At 39.1% G+C, this 6,470-nt stretch overlaps 1 pseudogene; it reads right to left on the reverse strand.

Moving 5' to 3' along the window:
* Window positions 1-405: 405 nt before the first annotated feature.
* On the reverse strand, window positions 406-1,336 carry LOC119239554 (39S ribosomal protein L3, mitochondrial-like; annotated as a pseudogene).
* Window positions 1,337-6,470: the final 5,134 nt, after the last annotated feature.

Genomic DNA, 6,470 nt, shown 5'->3' on the forward strand with positions numbered 1-6,470 from the left:
TCAATGTCTGCATAATTCAATATATTATGACTACAGGTACTGTACTGTGCAAGAGATCTCCAGAACTTATCCTTCTTTTAAAAAATAAAGTTAAATTTAAAAATAACTTTAGAGGACTTGGGAAATATATAGTAAAATGAGTGAATTTCACAAATTACAAAGATTTTTCTAATATGCAGACTGCCAGTCCATCTGCGTTTGGCATCTCTAATCTTTTTAACAGATTTGTTTAAGTGGTAATTTTTAAATAAAGCTCAGTTGGAGGATAAGTGATGTATATATGCCGTTGACAAAGATGGCACGTGTGGTGTTGCTGTGATTAAGAAAAGAGAATGTAATTCCTAGTTACTGTTCTGGCTCATCAAAGCTCATGGAATATCTATGGTTCTGTCCTGTCCAATGAGGTTAGGCAAATGTAATAGAGGGTGAATTGAGTTCACATGTTTTCATCATACAAATGTCTGAACTTATGCATAAAGTCACTTTAACTTGGTCTACATCTGGTTATTCCTCCTCATCTACATCAGGAAAATATATAGGGAATGGTACGGTTTTAAAGAAATCCTTATATGCAGGGAAGTTTGATTTTAGTAAGTGATTTTCATGTCCAGAGTCATTCACATAGATTATGTTATGCTTTTTGTTTTTTTTCCGCCAAGCTTTCAGTTCATATTCTGTTCTATATTTACATTTGTCCAAGCATTTTAGTTCCAGGCTAGACTCTGACAATGCTAGTGGTTGAAATAGTGTCCAGTCTTTTGTGAGTTTTTGTTTGACCTGGAGAAGCAGGCTGGCCTCTAAATCCCTATCTTTTCATGATGCCTTGAAAACTTTTACCAATAGCTTTTTCTGTGACATTCTGGGTAAAAGTGAGTAATATAATAATGACTACCTGGCTTAATTACATGAAAGATTTTAATTTTCTGGTTTGGAGACAGTCCATATTGTTGGTAAATTTCCAATATAGATGAGATTTATGGAAATGTGATAGTTTTTCCTCCTAGTTAGGGCTTTCTTACGGAGTGCATTTTAGGATGTGAAAGTTTTGTGTCTGAAGTAATGCGATCATATGCTTTTGGCCATACTTAGTCAGAGGCATCATGCCCAGCTTCAGTGCTGTAAGGCCAACTCTAGAGCACCTGGATCTCAAGATGTGTGGGCCATAATTTATCTTTCATAGCAAACAAGTTACTTGCTAATTTGACTTTATTTTCATCAGAGACTAACTGCTTAACAAATGAGATGTTTCTTTAGAAAGACAATCATCTCATGGAGCACCACTCTTGCCATGGTAACTTGAAACCAAAGGACAGATGTTTGTTTTCATATTCTGCATGTCCCTGCCGTGGCCCAGCACCTGGGCACTGGCCTGTGTCAGCAGCCTCTAACCAAGCGTGGTGTGGTTAGGGAGGACTTGGTGCCTGACTCTGCTTTCAGAACTTCACCAAACCACTGCCACTAGCATGCATCAGCCCTCTAGGAGCTGTCCCGATAACTGTCTGACAACCGGATCTTATTCCTTTTGCTTACCTGGAACTTTGTCTGTTGATTACTAACTCCCGTTTCCCCTCCCCTCCCAGCCCCTGGCAACCACCATTCCATTCTTCAATCCTATGAATCTATAGCTTTGTTTTCTCAAGATTGATTTATCTGTGGTATTTTATGGCTCCATGAGAATTTTAGAATTTTATTTCTATTTATGTAAGAAATGTCATTGGAATTTTGATAGGGGTTGCATTGACTCTATAGATCATTTATTGACTCTTTCCTCATTACATAATGTGTCATTTTTTTTAAAAAAAAAAGTATAGCTTGTCTTAGGTAAGTTTAACCTCCCCACTCTCCTTTGGCTACCATTTGCATGAAATACCTTTTCCCATCCCTTTACTTGCAATCTGTGCATCCTTAAATACAAAGTAAGTTTCTTGTCGACAGCATATGGTTGGGTTTATTTTTTAATCCATCTAGCCATTCTATGTTTTTTTTAATTGTGGAGTTTAATTTACTTACATTTAGTTAATGACAGGGAAAGATTTATTTTTGCCATTTTGTTTGTTCTTTTCTGTTAGCCTTGTTCTTTTGTCTGTCTTTTCCGCTTTGTGTTTTGTCACTTTTTTTGTATTGATATATTTTTGTATAATTTCTCCTTTTCTTTTGTGTGTCTTCTATAAGTACTTTTTTTGTGGTTATATTGGGGCTTATGTAAAGTACCTTATGCTGTATTTTAAGCTGAGAATGACATGTTCACTTGCATACAAATCTCTACAGTGTACCTGCTCTCCCAGCCCCAATTTATTTCATTGTTGCCACAGTTTATATCTATTCATATTGTGTATCTTTTAACATTTTACTTATGTTTATTTTTAATAATTTTGTCTTTTAACTTATTCTAGAGTTAAAAGTGATTTACACACCACCATTAGAGTAATTCAGTGTTCTTTCTCTGTAGATTTACCTTTACTGAGTTCATACTTCTTTGTGCTATTACATTATTGTTAGCATGCTTTCATTTCAATGCAAAGAAGTCTCTTCTGCATTTCTTGTGAGATGGATTTAGTGGTGGTGAACTCCCTCAACTTTTGTTTGCTTGGAAAAATCTTTAATTTTTTTTTCCTTCACTTTCTGAAGGTATAGTATTCTGGGTTGCCAGGTTTGTTTGTTTTTTTCTTTCTTTCAGCACTTTAACTATAACAGTCTACTCCTTCTGGCCTAAAAGATTGCTGCTGAAAAATCTGGTATTAGTCTTAAAGGGACTTTCTTGTATGTAACAATTTGCTTCTTCTCTTGTTGCTTTTCTCTGCTCTTTAATTTTAACAGCTTAATTATAATGTATTTTGGTGTGGATTTTGGATTTCTTTAGGTTTATCTTTTTTGGTGCCTTTTGCCTTCTTGGATCTGGATACCCATTCCTTGCTTCGATTTGGGGAGTTTCTAGCCTTCATTATTTAAAGTTTTATTAAAGTAATATTACATTATATCATTGTTTAATATATACAGCAAAGGAGAGGTAAACTTTTTCTGGTTAATACTTGGAGATTCTAAGGTGCATCTGTTACAGCAGTATTATTTACCTTATTTAATGGGGGTACCTAAATCTTGCCGCTACCATCATGTGCATCTGCCCAGCAGATAAAGCAGGACAGTAATTACTATTGACTCCTTCGAGAAATGACTATATTTTTGTTTTTCCCATTTCTAGTAAACTAATTTTGTGAATCCTGCTAGTATTTTAGATTATTGAAAGAAAAAACTTCACTGGCTTGTCAAAGCTAAAGCTCTCTAGTGTTGTATGTAAAACAAACAAAACAAAGCCTTTGTTTATAAATTTGAGTTTTAAAAATAGGGCTATTGTTAGAGTTAGTGTAGAATAAAGATATTAATGTGTTCTCTATGCTTCCACCATTCATAAGTGTGGTCATTCGTTTATATATACAATCCGTATGTGTCTGACACTGAAAACCCAAATATAAATAAGACAGGTTCACTTCTTTTAGCCATGGCATGTACAATCGTATATTTACCTGGGTGATTATATGACACTGAAAACCCAAATATAAATAAGACAGGTTCACTTCTTTTAGCCATGGCATGTACAATCATATATTTACCTGGGTGATTATAACTTTATAATTTTATAACTTTATAAAGCTATAAAGTTCTTAGAAAGAAACATGGGGTATAAGTATTTATGACTTTAGATTAGGCTACAGTATCTTAGATATGATACCCAAAATAAAAACAACAAAAGAAAAGTAAGTTTGAATTCATTAAAATCAATGAAGAGAACAAAACTGACAATACCCAATGTTGTAGATGAAGAGTGGTCTCTTGTACTTTCCTAAGGCAGGCATCCCTTATAATTTGAAGACAAAATCATTCAGCCATGTGGATGACAGGATCCTAAAGAAACAGGTCAGGTGGTAGCATTAAAACCATCTGAAGCAGGTGGCCAAGGGGGTAGGTCTCAATGCTATCACTGTAATGACCCACTGCAACAGCCTGAATTTGTTCCCCAGTCAGGGAGCTAAACCATATATGGCACAGCAGACTTCTCTGTCTCACCTGCTGCTTCCCTCAGCAGTGTATATCAGTGGATCCGCCTGTTCTGCTCCCCACTTTGCTTCTGATGAATCCTCTTACCCACCCCCCCGCACTTCTTGCCTATACCACAGTTCTTCTATGCAATATAAAACAAAAATCTTACATAAAGGAATAATTCTTTTAAAAAAAACCATCTGGGGTCTCCCCTGGTGGCGCAGTGGTTGAGCGCTGGGCTGCCAAGCTGCCTGCAGCATCTGCAGCGCTGGTTCAATCCCCGGCCACTGGCGAGGGTCCCACATGGCATGCAGACCTCTCCTGCCACGCCCACTGCTCCCCTCAGCAGTGTATTTCGTCAGTCTGCCTGTTCTGCTCCCCACTCTGGCTCTGGTGAATTCTCTCACCCTCCTGCGCTTCTGACTGTACCCAGTACCTGTATAAATAAATAAAAATCTTAAAAAAAAAAACCCAAAACATCTGAAGCAAAGAGGGTGACGCAATTACCACAAGATGTAGGGAAGGTAAGGTGGCCCTCAGAAAAGTGGAGGTAGTTAAGAGATCATGTGTGTAAGGGCAAGATGAATAGACAATAAGAGTTTTGAGTATTATTCAATCTATAAAATATAAAGAAATTGAGAATGAATGACCAGGAAAGCTGAGAGCTGCCACCCAGCTAAAAAGTTATGATTTAGTATCCTTACAGTTTCTGTATCTGGATCAGCTTTCTGATCCAGAGTCCAATGGGTGAAGTCTGCTGTGTCAGATGTATCTATGTCAGGGAAGATTAACAAGGTCTCAGATAGACTACCTATCTGATGAATGAATTCTTTTTCATTTTGAGAAGAAAAGAGAAGGAGCAATTTGCACTGTGGTGGGATGGTCACAGTGGAATGTATTCATGTTCTTGTCCTGGGGCTATGCTAACCTTCCATGTGCTGCACTGTAGAAAGTGATCTGGACTGGGGCCTCCCCAGTGGCGCTGGGTTGCGAAGCTGCCCGCAGTTTCTGCAGCGCCGGTTCAATCCCCAGCTGCCCCGGCTGCCCCAGCTGCCGGGGAGGGTCCCACATGGCGCGCAGACCTCTCCTGCCGCCCACTGCTCCCCTCAGCAGTGTACTTCGTAGTCTGCCTGTTCTGCTCTCCACTCTGCCTCTGGTGAACTCTCTCTCCCTCCCATGCTTCTGACTGTACCCAGTGCTTGCATAAATAAATAAATCTTTTTTTAAAAAAAAGAATGTGATCTGGACTATCTGGAGATAAAGAATATCACATTGGTCTATTTTATTCATGGTGTCATGATATTACATGAATGAGAAGTCACAAATAGGTTGATGACCTTGGAAAGATACATATGTTCCAGTGAATGAGAGATAATCCTTATGAGCATTCACTGGCCCATGACATCTTGTGAAGGTTTTAGAGGGCCAGTGGTCTGAGTGCATGGGACATCACCTCTAAAGTAAGGGACAACTTACTGTGATTGTACCTCCTACCAGTAAGAAGGGAGCATAACTCCTGGTGAGTTCTTTGGCTTCTGGAGGCAGCACACTCTACATCCCAACCTCTTTACTGAATAACACGGAAGGCTTCCTAGAGCGCATGGTGCAATCAGCACAGTTATTTGGTGTAGGCTTTCTACCGCTTGGGGCCTCTGCACCTGTGTGTGTATGGCTTTTCTGTGCACCTTGTGTGTGTGAAGGATTTGGATAAGGCACTCTTGCATGACTGCCTTAAGACAATGGCTTACATCATGAGGTAACCAGGGATGCCTAGGTAGAGGTTGACTGATTGCATGGCCATGAGTTGAGGTGGTCTGGGAGTAGCTTGGAAATTACATCAAGCATCTACCCAGGAAGTCCTCCCTGTATTTGTGGCCGACATGTCCCCATAAAGTTGATTATACTTTGTCTCCTCTGGACCCTGCTCCTCCTGCCATTGTCATGTAATCAATCATGCTTGTTTATTACTGCTAATAAGTAACAAGAGGGTTGCTCACTGAGCAGCAGAGTCTTGCCTTGCTAACCTGTTCCACGACTCATCCCTCCATGTGTCTGCAGGGACATGCTGATGTGTTCCCAGTTGACAGCCAGCAAGAAGACTGGGACTTTAATGCCTGCAGAGAACTGAATTCTGCCAACAACCTGAATAAACTTAGATGTGGACCATGTCCTCCTTGGAGCCCCTAGGTGATGAATTGGCAGCCAATAGATTGACTTTAGAGGTTGTGTCTGCATTCTGTTCTTGTGAACTTGTGAGGTTCTGAGCAGAGGACCCATATAAAATGTGTCATACTTCTAACCCACAGAAGTTGTGAGATATTAATTTATATTATTTAAGCAAATGAGTTTGTGATGTAGCATTAACAAAGAAATACAGGCATTGTAAATATTTCTATTTCTCCTTTGTCCATTGGCATGATATTAAGCTTTGTCAA

The sequence above is a fragment of the Talpa occidentalis genome, unplaced genomic scaffold (assembly GCF_014898055.3).
Source record: "Talpa occidentalis isolate TD23 unplaced genomic scaffold, MPIMG_talOcc4v2.1 talOcc4.11, whole genome shotgun sequence".
Taxonomy (NCBI): domain Eukaryota; kingdom Metazoa; phylum Chordata; class Mammalia; order Eulipotyphla; family Talpidae; genus Talpa; species Talpa occidentalis.